Below are 17,120 nucleotides of genomic sequence, written 5' to 3' on the forward strand. Positions count from 1 at the left end.
AATATAGGAAACTACATGAAAACATGAATTATTCAGTGAAAATGACTGTAAACAGATGAGAACTTGTTTAGAACAGCTGAAAGAGAATCTCCAAGTCAGTTCTTAGTGTAGAAAAGGTAGCTAAGAGAAGGAAAATCCTTAATTCCAGTTAAGATCACAAGAAACACTGTATGAATCCTATATTGTTTACTTAAAGGAGACTAGAGTGGTAAATGTGTGTTATACAAGGCAGAATACCATTGAAATAGAGAAAGAAACACGTTCGGCAGCTTTGGAAAGCCTTACACTTCACTGAAATGTAGTACTACACTCTATAACACAGTTGAGAGACAATGTTCCCGAGCTGCCTCAGTTCATAACAGTGTGTAGGAAGTTGTTTGATAAAGTGGGCAAAGCTTATACTTGGGCCAGAAGGCAGAATATAGGAAACTACATGAAAACATGAATAATTCAGTGAAAATGACTGTAAACAGATGAGAACTTGTTTAGAACAGCTGAAAGAGAATCTCCAAGTCAGTTCTTAGTGTAGAAAAGGTAGCTAAGAGAAGGAAAATCCTTAATTCCAGTTAAGATCACAAGAAACACTGTATGAATCCTATATTCTTTACTTAAAGGAGACTAGAGTGGTAAATGTGTGTTATACAAGGCAGAATACCATTGAAATAGAGAAAGAAACACGTTCGGCAGCTTTGGAAAGCCTTACACTTCACTGAAATGTAGTACTACACTCTATAACTGAGTTGAGAGACAATGTTCAATAGCTGCCTCAGTACTTAACAGTGTGTAGGAAGTTGTTTGATAAAGTGGGCAAAGCTTATACTTGGACCAGAAGTCAGAATATAGGAAACTACATGAAAACATGATTAATTCAGTGAAAATGACTGTAAACAGATGAGAACTTGTCTAGAACAGCTGAAAGAGAATCTCCAAGTCAGTTCTTATTGTAGAAAAGGTAGCTAAGATAAGGGAAATCCTTAATTCCAGTTAATATCACATGAAACACTGTATGAATCCTATATTCTTTACTTAAAGGAGACTAGAGTGGTAAATGTGTGTTATACAAGGCAGAATACCATTGAAATAGAGAAAGAAACACGTTCAGCAGCTTTGGAAAGCCTTACACTTCACTGAAATGTAGTACTACACTTTATATATCACAGTTGAGAGACAATGTTCCCTAGCTCGCTCAGTTCATAACAGTGTGTAGGAAGTTGTTTGATAAAGTGGGCAAAGCTTATACTTGGGCCAGAAGGCAGAATATAGGAAACTACATGAAAACATGAATAATTCAGTGAAAATGACTGTAAACAGATGAGAACTTGTTTAGAACAGCTGAAAGAGAATCTCCAAGTCAGTTCTTAGTGTAGAAAAGGTAGCTAAGAGAAGGAAAATCCTTAATTCCAGTTAAGATCACATGAAACACTGTATGAATCCTATATTGTTCACTTAAAGGAGACTAGAGTGGTAAATGTGTGTTATACAAGGCAGAATACCATTGAAATAGAGAAAGAAACACGTTCGGCAGCTTTGGAAAGCCTTACACTTCACTGAAATGTAGTACTACACTCTATAACACAGTTGAGAGACAATGTTCCCGAGCTGCCTCAGTGCATAACAGTGTGTAGGAAGTTGTTTGATAAAGTGGGCAAAGCTTATACTTGGGCCAGAAGGCCGAATATAGGAAACTACATGAGAACATGAATAATTCAGTGAAAATGACTGTAAACAGATGAGAACTTGTTTAGAACAGCTGAAAGAGAATCTCCAAGTCAGTTCTTAGTGTAGAAAAGGTAGCTAAGATAAGGAAAATCCTTAATTCCAGTTAAGATCACATGAAACACTGTATGAATCCTATATTCTTTACTTAAAGGAGACTAGAGTGGTAAATGTGTGTTATACAAGGCAGAATACCATTGAAATAGAGAAAGAAACACGTTCGGCAGCTTTGGAAAGCCTTACACTTCACTGAAATGTAGTACTACACTCTATAACACAGTTGAGAGACAATGTTCAATAGCTGCCTCAGTACTTAACAGTGTGTAGGAAGTTGTTTGATAAAGAGGGCAAAGCTTATACTTGGACCAGAAGGCAGAATATAGGAAACTACATGAAAACATGATTAATTCAGTGAAAATGACTGTAAACAGATGTGAACTTGTTTAGAACAGCTGAAAGAGATTCTCCAAGTCAGTTCTTAGTGTAGAAAAGGTAGCTAAGATCCGGGAAATCCTTAATTCGAGTTAAGATTACATGAAACACTGTATGAATCCTATATTCTTTACTTAAAGGAGACTAGAGTGGTAAATGTGTGTTATACAAGGCAGAATACCATTGAAATAGAGAAAGAAACACGTTCAGCAGCTTTGGAAAGCCTTACACTTCACTGAAATGTAGTACTACACTTTATATATCACAGTTGAGAGACAATGTTCCCTAGCTCGCTCAGTTCATAACAGTGTGTAGGAAGTTGTTTGATAAAGTGGGCAAAGCTTATACTTGGGCCAGAAGGCAGAATATAGGAAACTACATGAAAACATGAATTATTCAGTGAAAAGGACTGTAAACAGATGAGAACTTGTTTAGAACAGCTGAAAGAGAATCTCCAAGTCAGTTCTTAGTGTAGAAAAGGTAGCTAAGAGAAGGAAAATCCTTAATTCCAGTTAAGATCACAAGAAACACTGTATGAATCCTATATTGTTTACTTAAAGGAGACTAGAGTGGTAAATGTGTGTTATACAAGGCAGAATACCATTGAAATAGAGAAAGAAACACGTTCGGCAGCTTTGGAAAGCCTTACACTTCACTGAAATGTAGTACTACACTCTATAACACAGTTGAGAGACAATGTTCCCGAGCTGCCTCAGTTCATAACAGTGTGTAGGAAGTTGTTTGATAAAGTGGGCAAAGCTTATACTTGGGCCAGAAGGCAGAATATAGGAAACTACATGAAAACATGAATAATTCAGTGAAAATGACTGTAAACAGATGAGAACTTGTTTAGAACAGCTGAAAGAGAATCTCCAAGTCAGTTCTTAGTGTAGAAAAGGTAGCTAAGAGAAGGAAAATCCTTAATTCCAGTTAAGATCACAAGAAACACTGTATTAATCCTATATTCTTTACTTAAAGGAGACTAGAGTGGTAAATGTGTGTTATACAAGGCAGAATACCATTGAAATAGAGAAAGAAACACGTTCGGCAGCTTTGGAAAGCCTTACACTTCACTGAAATGTAGTACTACACTCTATAACTGAGTTGAGAGACAATGTTCAATAGCTGCCTCAGTACTTAACAGTGTGTAGGAAGTTGTTTGATAAAGTGGGCAAAGCTTATACTTGGACCAGAAGTCAGAATATAGGAAACTACATGAAAACATGATTAATTCAGTGAAAATGACTGTAAACAGATGAGAACTTGTCTAGAACAGCTGAAAGAGAATCTCCAAGTCAGTTCTTATTGTAGAAAAGGTAGCTAAGATCAGGGAAATCCTTAATTCCAGTTAAGATCACATGAAACACTGTATGAATCCTATATTCTTTACTTAAAGGAGACTAGAGTGGTAAATGTGTGTTATACAAGGCAGAATACCATTGAAATAGAGAAAGAAACAGGTTCAGCAGCTTTGGAAAGCCTTACACTTCACTGAAATGTAGTACTACACTTTATATATCACAGTTGAGAGACAATGTTCCCTAGCTCGCTCAGTTCATAACAGTGTGTAGGAAGTTGTTTGATAAAGTGGGCAAAGCTTATACTTGGGCCAGAAGGCAGAATATAGGAAACTACATGAAAACATGAATAATTCAGTGAAAATGACTGTAAACAGATGAGAACTTGTTTAGAACAGCTGAAAGAGAATCTCCAATTCAGTTCTTAGTGTAGAAAAGGTAGCTAAGAGAAGGAAAATCCTTAATTCCAGTTAAGATCACATGAAACACTGTATGAATCCTATATTGTTTACTTAAAGGAGACTAGAGTGGTAAATGTGTGTTATACAAGGCAGAATACCATTGAAATAGAGAAAGAAAAACGTTCGGCAGCTTTGGAAAGCCTTACACTTCACTGAAATGTAGTACTACACTCTATAACACAGTTGAGAGACAATGTTCCCAAGCTGCCTCAGTTCATAACAGTGTGTAGGAAGGTGTTTGATAAAGAGGGCAAAGCTTATACTTGGGCCAGAAGGCAGAATATAGGAAACTACATGAAAACATGAATAATTCAGTGAAAATGACTGTAAACAGATGAGAACTGGTTTAGAACAGCTGAAAGAGAATCTCCAAGTCAGTTCTTAGTGTAGAAAAGGTAGGTAAGATAAGGGAAATACTTAATTCCAGTAAAGATCACATGAAACACTGTATGAATCCTACATTCTTTACTTAAAGGAGACTAGAGTGGTAAATGTCTGTTATACAAGGCAGAATACCATTGAAATAGAGAAAGAAACACGTTCGGCAGCTTTGGAAAGCCTTACACTTCACTGAAATGTAGTACTACACTCTATAACACAGTTGAGAGACAATGTTCAATAGCTGCCTCAGTACTTAACAGTGTGTAGGAAGTTGTTTGATAAAGAGGGCAAAGCTTATACTTGGACCAGAAGGCAGAATATAGGAAACTACATGAAAACATGATTAATTCAGTGAAAATGACTGTAAACAGATGTGAACTTGTTTAGAACAGCTGAAAGAGATTCTCCAAGTCAGTTCTTAGTGTAGAAAAGGTAGCTAAGATCCGGGAAATCCTTAATTCGAGTTAAGATTACATGAAACACTGTATGAATCCTATATTCTTTACTTAAAGGAGACTAGAGTGGTAAATGTGTGTTATACAAGGCAGAATACCATTGAAATAGAGAAAGAAACACGTTCAGCAGCTTTGGAAAACCTTACACTTCACTGAAATGTAGTACTACACTTTATATATCACAGTTGAGAGACAATGTTCCCTAGCTCGCTCAGTTCATAACAGTGTGTAGGAAGTTGTTTGATAAAGTGGGCAAAGCTTATACTAGGGCCAGAAGGCAGAATATAGGAAACTACATGAAAACATGAATTATTCAGTGAAAATGACTGTAAACAGATGAGAACTTGTTTAGAACAGCTGAAAGAGAATCTCCAAGTCAGTTCTTAGTGTAGAAAAGGTAGCTAAGAGAAGGAAAATCCTTAATTCCAGTTAAGATCACAAGAAACACTGTATGAATCCTATATTGTTTACTTAAAGGAGACTAGAGTGGTAAATGTGTGTTATACAAGGCAGAATACCATTGAAATAGAGAAAGAAACACGTTCGGCAGCTTTAGAAAGCCTTACACTTCACTGAAATGTAGTACTACACTCTATAACACAGTTGAGAGACAATGTTCCCGAGCTGCCTCAGTTCATAACAGTGTGTAGGAAGTTGTTTGATAAAGTGGGCAAAGCTTATACTTGGGCCAGAAGGCAGAATATAGGAAACTACATGAAAACATGAATAATTCAGTGAAAATGACTGTAAACAGATGAGAACTTGTTTAGAACAGCTGAAAGAGAATCTCCAAGTCAGTTCTTAGTGTAGAAAAGGTAGCTAAGAGAAGGAAAATCCTTAATTCCAGTTAAGATCACAAGAAACACTGTATGAATCCTATATTCTTTACTTAAAGGAGACTAGAGTGGTAAATGTGTGTTATACAAGGCAGAATACCATTGAAATAGAGAAAGAAACACGTTCGGCAGCTTTGGAAAGCCTTACACTTCACTGAAATGTAGTACTAGACTCTATAACACAGTTGAGAGACAATGTTCAATAGCTGCCTCAGTACTTAACAGTGTGTAGGAAGTTGTTTGATAAAGTGGGCAAAGCTGATATTTGGACCAGAAGGCAGAATATAGGAAACTACATGAAAACATGATTAATTCAGTGAAAATGACTGTAAACAGATGTGAACTTGTTTAGAACAGCTGAAAGAGATTCTCCAAGTCAGTTCTTAGTGTAGAAAAGGTAGCTAAGATCTGGGAAATCCTTTTTCGAGTTAAGATTACATGAAACACTGTATGAATCCTATATTCTTTACTTAAAGGAGACTAGAGTGGTAAATGTGTGTTATACAAGGCAGAATACCATTGAAATAGAGAAAGAAACACGTTCGGCAGCTTTGGAAAGCCTTACACTTCACTGAAATGTAGTACTACACTCTATAACACAGTTGAGAGACAATGTTCCCGAGCTGCCTCAGTTCATAACAGTGTGTAGGAAGGTGTTTGATAAAGAGGGCAAAGCTTATACTTGGGCCAGAAGGCAGAATATAGGAAACTACATGAAAACATGAATAATTCAGTGAAAATGACTGTAAACAGATGAGAACTGGTTTAGAACAGCTGAAAGAGAATCTCCAAGTCAGTTCTTAGTGTAGAAAAGGTAGGTAAGATAAGGGAAATCCTTAATTCCAGTTAAGATCACATGAAACACTGTATGAATCCTATATTCTTTACTTAAAGGAGACTAGAGTGGTAAATGTGTGTTATACAAGGCAGAATACCATTGAAATAGAGAAAGAAACACGTTCAGCAGCTTTGGAAAGCCTTACACTTCACTGAAATGTAGTACTACACTTTATATATCACAGTTGAGAGACAATGTTCCCTAGCTCGCTCAGTTCATAACAGTGTGTAGGAAGTTGTTTGATAAAGTGGGCGAAGCTTATACTTGGGCCAGAAGACAGAATATAGGAAACTACATGAAAACATGAATAATTCAGTGAAAATGACTGTAAACAGATGAGAACTTGTTTAGAACAGCTGAAAGAGAATCTCCAAGTCAGTTCTTAGTGTAGAAAAGGTAGCTAAGAGAAGGAAAATCCTTAATTCCAGTTAAGATCACATGAAACACTGTATGAATCCTATATTGTTCACTTAAAGGAGACTAGAGTGGTAAATGTGTGTTATACAAGGCAGAATACCATTGAAATAGAGAAAGAAACACGTTCGGCAGCTTTCGAAAGCCTTACACTTCACTGAAATGTAGTACTACACTCTATAACACAGTTGAGAGACAATGTTCCCGAGCTGCCTCAGTGCATAACAGTGTGTAGGAAGTTGTTTGATAAAGTGGGCAAAGCTTATACTTGGGCCAGAAGGCCGAATATAGGAAACTACATGAGAACATGAATAATTCAGTGAAAATGACTGTAAACAGATGAGAACTTGTTTAGAACAGCTGAAAGAGAATCTCCAAGTCAGTTCTTAGTGTAGAAAAGGTAGCTAAGATAAGGAAAATCCTTAATTCCAGTTAAGATCACATGAAACACTGTATGAATCCTATATTCTTTACTTAAAGGAGACTAGAGTGGTAAATGTGTGTTATACAAGGCAGAATACCATTGAAATAGAGAAAGAAACACGTTCGGCAGCTTTGGAAAGCCTTACACTTCACTGAAATGTAGTACTACACTCTATAACACAGTTGAGAGACAATGTTCAATAGCTGCCTCAGTACTTAACAGTGTGTAGGAAGTTGTTTGATAAAGAGGGCAAAGCTTATACTTGGACCAGAAGGCAGAATATAGGAAACTACATGAAAACATGATTAATTCAGTGAAAATGACTGTAAACAGATGTGAACTTGTTTAGAACAGCTGAAAGAGATTCTCCAAGTCAGTTCTTAGTGTAGAAAAGGTAGCTAAGATCCGGGAAATCCTTAATTCGAGTTAAGATCACATGAAACACTGTATGAATCCTATATTCTTTACTTAAAGGAGACTAGAGTGGTAAATGTGTGTTATACAAGGCAGAATACCATTGAAATAGAGAAAGAAACACGTTCAGCAGCTTTGGAAAGCCTTACACTTCACTGAAATGTAGTACTACACTTTATATATCACAGTTGAGAGACAATGTTCCCTAGCTCGCTCAGTTCATAACAGTGTGTAGGAAGTTGTTTGATAAAGTGGGCAAAGCTTATACTTGGGCCAGAAGGCAGAATATAGGAAACTACATGAAAACATGAATAATTCAGTGAAAATGACTGTAAACAGATGAGAACTTGTTTAGAACAGCTGAAAGAGAATCTCCAATTCAGTTCTTAGTGTAGAAAAGGTAGCTAAGAGAAGGAAAATCCTTAATTCCAGTTAAGATCACATGAAACACTGTATGAATCCTATATTGTTTACTTAAAGGAGACTAGAGTGGTAAATGTGTGTTATACAAGGCAGAATACCATTGAAATAGAGAAAGAAAAACGTTCGGCAGCTTTGGAAAGCCTTACACTTCACTGAAATGTAGTACTACACTCTATAACACAGTTGAGAGACAATGTTCCCAAGCTGCCTCAGTTCATAACAGTGTGTAGGAAGGTGTTTGATAAAGAGGGCAAAGCTTATACTTGGGCCAGAAGGCAGAATATAGGAAACTACATGAAAACATGAATAATTCAGTGAAAATGACTGTAAACAGATGAGAACTGGTTTAGAACAGCTGAAAGAGAATCTCCAAGTCAGTTCTTAGTGTAGAAAAGGTAGGTAAGATAAGGGAAATACTTAATTCCAGTTAAGATCACATGAAACACTGTATGAATCCTACATTCTTTACTTAAAGGAGACTAGAGTGGTAAATGTGTGTTATACAAGGCAGAATACCATTGAAATAGAGAAAGAAACACGTTCGGCAGCTTTGGAAAGCCTTACACTTCACTGAAATGTAGTACTACACTCTATAACACAGTTGAGAGACAATGTTCAATAGCTGCCTCAGTACTTAACAGTGTGTAGGAAGTTGTTTGATAAAGAGGGCAAAGCTTATACTTGGACCAGAAGGCAGAATATAGGAAACTACATGAAAACATGATTAATTCAGTGAAAATGACTGTAAACAGATGTGAACTTGTTTAGAACAGCTGAAAGAGATTCTCCAAGTCAGTTCTTAGTGTAGAAAAGGTAGCTAAGATCCGGGAAATCCTTAATTCGAGTTAAGATTACATGAAACACTGTATGAATCCTATATTCTTTACTTAAAGGAGACTAGAGTGGTAAATGTGTGTTATACAAGGCAGAATACCATTGAAATAGAGAAAGAAACACGTTCAGCAGCTTTGGAAAGCCTTACACTTCACTGAAATGTAGTACTACACTTTATATATCACAGTTGAGAGACAATGTTCCCTAGCTCGCTCAGTTCATAACAGTGTGTAGGAAGTTGTTTGATAAAGTGGGCAAAGCTTATACTTGGGCCAGAAGGCAGAATATAGGAAACTACATGAAAACATGAATTATTCAGTGAAAATGACTGTAAACAGATGAGAACTTGTTTAGAACACCTGAAAGAGAATCTCCAAGTCAGTTCTTAGTGTAGAAAAGGTAGCTAAGAGAAGGAAAATCCTTAATTCCAGTTAAGATCACAAGAAACACTGTATGAATCCTATATTGTTTACTTAAAGGAGACTAGAGTGGTAAATGTGTGTTATACAAGGCAGAATACCATTGAAATAGAGAAAGAAACACGTTCGGCAGCTTTGGAAAGCCTTACACTTCACTGAAATGTAGTACTACACTCTATAACACAGTTGAGAGACAATGTTCCCGAGCTGCCTCAGTGCATAACAGTGTGTAGGAAGTTGTTTGATAAAGTGGGCAAAGCTTATACTTGGGCCAGAAGGCCGAATATAGGAAACTACATGAGAACATGAATTATTCAGTGAAAATGACTGTAAACAGATGAGAACTTGTTTAGAACAGCTGAAAGAGAATCTCCAAGTCAGTTCTTAGTGTAGAAAAGGTAGCTAAGATAAGGAAAATCCTTAATTCCAGTTAAGATCACATGAAACACTGTATGAATCCTATATTCTTTACTTAAAGGAGACTAGAGTGGTAAATGTGTGTTATACAAGGCAGAATACCATTGAAATAGAGAAAGAAACACGTTCAGCAGCTTTGGAAAGCCTTACACTTCACTGAAATGTAGTACTACACTTTATATATCACAGTTGAGAGACAATGTTCCCGAGCTGCCTCAGTTCATAACAGTGTGTAGGAAGGTGTTTGATAAAGAGGGCAAAGCTTATACTTGGGCCAGAAGGCAGAATATAGGAAACTACATGAAAACATGAATAATTCAGTGAAAATGACTGTAAACAGATGAGAACTGGTTTAGAACAGCTGAAAGAGAATCTCCAAGTCAGTTCTTAGTGTAGAAAAGGTAGGTAAGATAAGGGAAATCCTTAATTCCAGTTAAGATCACATGAAACACTGTATGAATCCTATATTCTTTACTTAAAGGAGACTAGAGTGGTAAATGTGTGTTATACAAGGCAGAATACCATTGAAATAGAGAAAGAAACACGTTCAGCAGCTTTGGAAAGCCTTACACTTCACTGAAATGTAGTACTACACTTTATATATCACAGTTGAGAGACAATGTTCCCTAGCTCGCTCAGTTCATAACAGTGTGTAGGAAGTTGTTTGATAAAGTGGGCGAAGCTTATACTTGGGCCAGAAGACAGAATATAGGAAACTACATGAAAACATGAATAATTCAGTGAAAATGACTGTAAACAGATGAGAACTTGTTTAGAACAGCTGAAAGAGAATCTCCAAGTCAGTTCTTAGTGTAGAAAAGGTAGCTAAGAGAAGGAAAATCCTTAATTCCAGTTAAGATCACATGAAACACTGTATGAATCCTATATTGTTCACTTAAAGGAGACTAGAGTGGTAAATGTGTGTTATACAAGGCAGAATACCATTGAAATAGAGAAAGAAACACGTTCGGCAGCTTTGGAAAGCCTTACACTTCACTGAAATGTAGTACTACACTCTATAACACAGTTGAGAGACAATGTTCCCGAGCTGCCTCAGTGCATAACAGTGTGTAGGAAGTTGTTTGATAAAGTGGGCAAAGCTTATACTTGGGCCAGAAGGCCGAATATAGGAAACTACATGAGAACATGAATAATTCAGTGAAAATGACTGTAAACAGATGAGAACTTGTTTAGAACAGCTGAAAGAGAATCTCCAAGTCAGTTCTTAGTGTAGAAAAGGTAGCTAAGATAAGGAAAATCCTTAATTCCAGTTAAGATCACATGAAACACTGTATGAATCCTATATTCTTTACTTAAAGGAGACTAGAGTGGTAAATGTGTGTTATACAAGGCAGAATACCATTGAAATAGAGAAAGAAACACGTTCGGCAGCTTTGGAAAGCCTTACACTTCACTGAAATGTAGTACTACACTCTATAACACAGTTGAGAGACAATGTTCAATAGCTGCCTCAGTACTTAACAGTGTGTAGGAAGTTGTTTGATAAAGAGGGCAAAGCTTATACTTGGACCAGAAGGCAGAATATAGGAAACTACATGAAAACATGATTAATTCAGTGAAAATGACTGTAAACAGATGTGAACTTGTTTAGAACAGCTGAAAGAGATTCTCCAAGTCAGTTCTTAGTGTAGAAAAGGTAGCTAAGATCCGGGAAATCCTTAATTCGAGTTAAGATCACATGAAACACTGTATGAATCCTATATTCTTTACTTAAAGGAGACTAGAGTGGTAAATGTGTGTTATACAAGGCAGAATACCATTGAAATAGAGAAAGAAACACGTTCAGCAGCTTTGGAAAGCCTTACACTTCACTGAAATGTAGTACTACACTTTATATATCACAGTTGAGAGACAATGTTCCCTAGCTCGCTCAGTTCATAACAGTGTGTAGGAAGTTGTTTGATAAAGTGGGCAAAGCTTATACTTGGGCCAGAAGGCAGAATATAGGAAACTACATGAAAACATGAATAATTCAATGAAAATGACTGTAAACAGATGAGAACTTGTTTAGAACAGCTGAAAGAGAATCTCCAATTCAGTTCTTAGTGTAGAAAAGGTAGCTAAGAGAAGGAAAATCCTTAATTCCAGTTAAGATCACATGAAACACTGTATGAATCCTATATTGTTTACTTAAAGGAGACTAGAGTGGTAAATGTGTGTTATACAAGGCAGAATACCATTGAAATAGAGAAAGAAAAACGTTCGGCAGCTTTGGAAAGCCTTACACTTCACTGAAATGTAGTACTACACTCTATAACACAGTTGAGAGACAATGTTCCCAAGCTGCCTCAGTTCATAACAGTGTGTAGGAAGGTGTTTGATAAAGAGGGCAAAGCTTATACTTGGGCCAGAAGGCAGAATATAGGAAACTACATGAAAACATGAATAATTCAGTGAAAATGACTGTAAACAGATGAGAACTGGTTTAGAACAGCTGAAAGAGAATCTCCAAGTCAGTTCTTAGTGTAGAAAAGGTAGGTAAGATAAGGGAAATACTTAATTCCAGTTAAGATCACATGAAACACTGTATGAATCCTACATTCTTTACTTAAAGGAGACTAGAGTGGTAAATGTGTGTTATACAAGGCAGAATACCATTGAAATAGAGAAAGAAACACGTTCGGCAGCTTTGGAAAGCCTTACACTTCACTGAAATGTAGTACTACACTCTATAACACAGTTGAGAGACAATGTTCAATAGCTGCCTCAGTACTTAACAGTGTGTAGGAAGTTGTTTGATAAAGAGGGCAAAGCTTATACTTGGACCAGAAGGCAGAATATAGGAAACTACATGAAAACATGATTAATTCAGTGAAAATGACTGTAAACAGATGTGAACTTGTTTAGAACAGCTGAAAGAGATTCTCCAAGTCAGTTCTTAGTGTAGAAAAGGTAGCTAAGATCCGGGAAATCCTTAATTCGAGTTAAGATTACATGAAACACTGTATGAATCCTATATTCTTTACTTAAAGGAGACTAGAGTGGTAAATGTGTGTTATACAAGGCAGAATACCATTGAAATAGAGAAAGAAACACGTTCAGCAGCTTTGGAAAGCCTTACACTTCACTGAAATGTAGTACTACACTTTATATATCACAGTTGAGAGACAATGTTCCCTAGCTCGCTCAGTTCATAACAGTGTGTAGGAAGTTGTTTGATAAAGTGGGCAAAGCTTATACTTGGGCCAGAAGGCAGAATATAGGAAACTACATGAAAACATGAATTATTCAGTGAAAATGACTGTAAACAGATGAGAACTTGTTTAGAACAGCTGAAAGAGAATCTCCAAGTCAGTTCTTAGTGTAGAAAAGGTAGCTAAGAGAAGGAAAATCCTTAATTCCAGTTAAGATCACAAGAAACACTGTATGAATCCTATATTGTTTACTTAAAGGAGACTAGAGTGGTAAATGTGTGTTATACAAGGCAGAATACCATTGAAATAGAGAAAGAAACACGTTCGGCAGCTTTGGAAAGCCTTACACTTCACTGAAATGTAGTACTACACTCTATAACACAGTTGAGAGACAATGTTCCCGAGCTGCCTCAGTGCATAACAGTGTGTAGGAAGTTGTTTGATAAAGTGGGCAAAGCTTATACTTGGGCCAGAAGGCCGAATATAGGAAACTACATGAGAACATGAATTATTCAGTGAAAATGACTGTAAACAGATGAGAACTTGTTTAGAACAGCTGAAAGAGAATCTCCAAGTCAGTTCTTAGTGTAGAAAAGGTAGCTAAGATAAGGAAAATCCTTAATTCCAGTTAAGATCACATGAAACACTGTATGAATCCTATATTCTTTACTTAAAGGAGACTAGAGTGGTAAATGTGTGTTATACAAGGCAGAATACCATTGAAATAGAGAAAGAAACACGTTCGGCAGCTTTGGAAAGCCTTACACTTCACTGAAATGTAGTACTACACTCTATAACACAGTTGAGAGACAATGTTCAATAGCTGCCTCAGTACTTAACAGTGTGTAGGAAGTTGTTTGATAAAGAGGGCAAAGCTTATACTTGGACCAGAAGGCAGAATATAGGAAACTACATGAAAACATGATTAATTCAGTGAAAATGACTGTAAACAGATGTGAACTTGTTTAGAACAGCTGAAAGAGATTCTCCAAGTCAGTTCTTAGTGTAGAAAAGGTAGCTAAGATCCGGGAAATCCTTAATTCGAGTTAAGATCACATGAAACACTGTATGAATCCTATATTCTTTACTTAAAGGAGACTAGAGTGGTAAATGTGTGTTATACAAGGCAGAATACCATTGAAATAGAGAAAGAAACACGTTCAGCAGCTTTGGAAAGCCTTACACTTCACTGAAATGTAGTACTACACTTTATATATCACAGTTGAGAGACAATGTTCCCTAGCTCGCTCAGTTCATAACAGTGTGTAGGAAGTTGTTTGATAAAGTGGGCAAAGCTTATACTTGGGCCAGAAGGCAGAATATAGGAAACTACATGAAAACATGAATAATTCAGTGAAAATGACTGTAAACAGATGAGAACTTGTTTAGAACAGCTGAAAGAGAATCTCCAATTCAGTTCTTAGTGTAGAAAAGGTAGCTAAGAGAAGGAAAATCCTTAATTCCAGTTAAGATCACATGAAACACTGTATGAATCCTATATTGTTTACTTAAAGGAGACTAGAGTGGTAAATGTGTGTTATACAAGGCAGAATACCATTGAAATAGAGAAAGAAAAACGTTCGGCAGCTTTGGAAAGCCTTACACTTCACTGAAATGTAGTACTACACTCTATAACACAGTTGAGAGACAATGTTCCCAAGCTGCCTCAGTTCATAACAGTGTGTAGGAAGGTGTTTGATAAAGAGGGCAAAGCTTATACTTGGGCCAGAAGGCAGAATATAGGAAACTACATGAAAACATGAATAATTCAGTGAAAATGACTGTAAACAGATGAGAACTGGTTTAGAACAGCTGAAAGAGAATCTCCAAGTCAGTTCTTAGTGTAGAAAAGGTAGGTAAGATAAGGGAAATACTTAATTCCAGTTAAGATCACATGAAACACTGTATGAATCCTACATTCTTTACTTAAAGGAGACTAGAGTGGTAAATGTGTGTTATACAAGGCAGAATACCATTGAAATAGAGAAAGAAACACGTTCGGCAGCTTTGGAAAGCCTTACACTTCACTGAAATGTAGTACTACACTCTATAACACAGTTGAGAGACAATGTTCAATAGCTGCCTCAGTACTTAACAGTGTGTAGGAAGTTGTTTGATAAAGAGGGCAAAGCTTATACTTGGACAAGAAGGCAGAATATAGGAAACTACATGAAAACATGATTAATTCAGTGAAAATGACTGTAAACAGATGTGAACTTGTTTAGAACAGCTGAAAGAGATTCTCCAAGTCAGTTCTTAGTGTAGAAAAGGTAGCTAAGATCCGGGAAATCCTTAATTCGAGTTAAGATTACATGAAACACTGTATGAATCCTATATTCTTTACTTAAAGGAGACTAGAGTGGTAAATGTGTGTTATACAAGGCAGAATACCATTGAAATAGAGAAAGAAACACGTTCAGCAGCTTTGGAAAGCCTTACACTTCACTGAAATGTAGTACTACACTTTATATATCACAGTTGAGAGACAATGTTCCCTAGCTCGCTCAGTTCATAACAGTGTGTAGGAAGTTGTTTGATAAAGTGGGCAAAGCTTATACTTGGGCCAGAAGGCAGAATATAGGAAACTACATGAAAACATGAATTATTCAGTGAAAATGACTGTAAACAGATGAGAACTTGTTTAGAACAGCTGAAAGAGAATCTCCAAGTCAGTTCTTAGTGTAGAAAAGGTAGCTAAGAGAAGGAAAATCCTTAATTCCAGTTAAGATCACAAGAAACACTGTATGAATCCTATATTGTTTACTTAAAGGAGACTAGAGTGGTAAATGTGTGTTATACAAGGCAGAATACCATTGAAATAGAGAAAGAAACACGTTCGGCAGCTTTGGAAAGCCTTACACTTCACTGAAATGTAGTACTACACTCTATAACACAGTTGAGAGACAATGTTCCCGAGCTGCCTCAGTTCATAACAGTGTGTAGGAAGTTGTTTGATAAAGTGGGCAAAGCTTATACTTGGGCCAGAAGGCAGAATATAGGAAACTACATGAAAACATGAATAATTCAGTGAAAATGACTGTAAACAGATGAGAACTTGTTTAGAACAGCTGAAAGAGAATCTCCAAGTCAGTTCTTAGTGTAGAAAAGGTAGCTAAGAGAAGGAAAATCCTTAATTCCAGTTAAGATCACAAGAAACACTGTATGAATCCTATATTCTTTACTTAAAGGAGACTAGAGTGGTAAATGTGTGTTATACAAGGCAGAATACCATTGAAATAGAGAAAGAAACACGTTCGGCAGCTTTGGAAAGCCTTACACTTCACTGAAATGTAGTACTAGACTCTATAACTGAGTTGAGAGACAATGTTCAATAGCTGCCTCAGTACTTAACAGCGTGTAGGAAGTTGTTTGATAAAGTGGGCAAAGCTTATACTTGGACCAGAAGTCAGAATATAGGAAACTACATGAAAACATGATTAATTCAGTGAAAATGACTGTAAACAGATGAGAACTTGTCTAGAACAGCTGAAAGAGAATCTCCAAGTCAGTTCTTATTGTAGAAAAGGTAGCTAAGATAAGGGAAATCCTTAATTCCAGTTAAGATCACATGAAACACTGTATGAATCCTATATTCTTTACTTAAAGGAGACTAGAGTGGTAAATGTGTGTTATACAAGGCAGAATACCATTGAAATAGAGAAAGAAACACGTTCAGCAGCTTTGGAAAGCCTTACACTTCACTGAAATGTAGTACTACACTTTATATATCACAGTTGAGAGACAATGTTCCCTAGCTCGCTCAGTTCATAACAGTGTGTAGGAAGTTGTTTGATAAAGTGGGCAAAGCTTATACTTGGGCCAGAAGGCAGAATATAGGAAACTACATGAAAACATGAATAATTCAGTGAAAATGACTGTAAACAGATGAGAACTTGTTTAGAACAGCTGAAAGAGAATCTCCAAGTCAGTTCTTAGTGTAGAAAAGGTAGCTAAGAGAAGGAAAAGCCTTAATTCCAGTTAAGATCACATGAAACACTGTATGAATCCTATATTGTTTACTTAAAGGAGACTAGAGTGGTAAATGTGTGTTATACAAGGCAGAATACCATTGAAATAGAGAAAGAAACACGTTCGGTAGCTTTGGAAAGCCTTACACTTCACTGAAATGTAGTACTACACTCTATAACACAGTTGAGAGACAATGTTCCGGAGCTGCCTCAGTTCATAACAGTGTGTAGGAAG

Source organism: Pipistrellus hanaki, assembly GCF_964339955.1.
Source record: "Pipistrellus hanaki genome assembly, chromosome: 9".
NCBI lineage: Eukaryota > Metazoa > Chordata > Mammalia > Chiroptera > Vespertilionidae > Pipistrellus > Pipistrellus hanaki.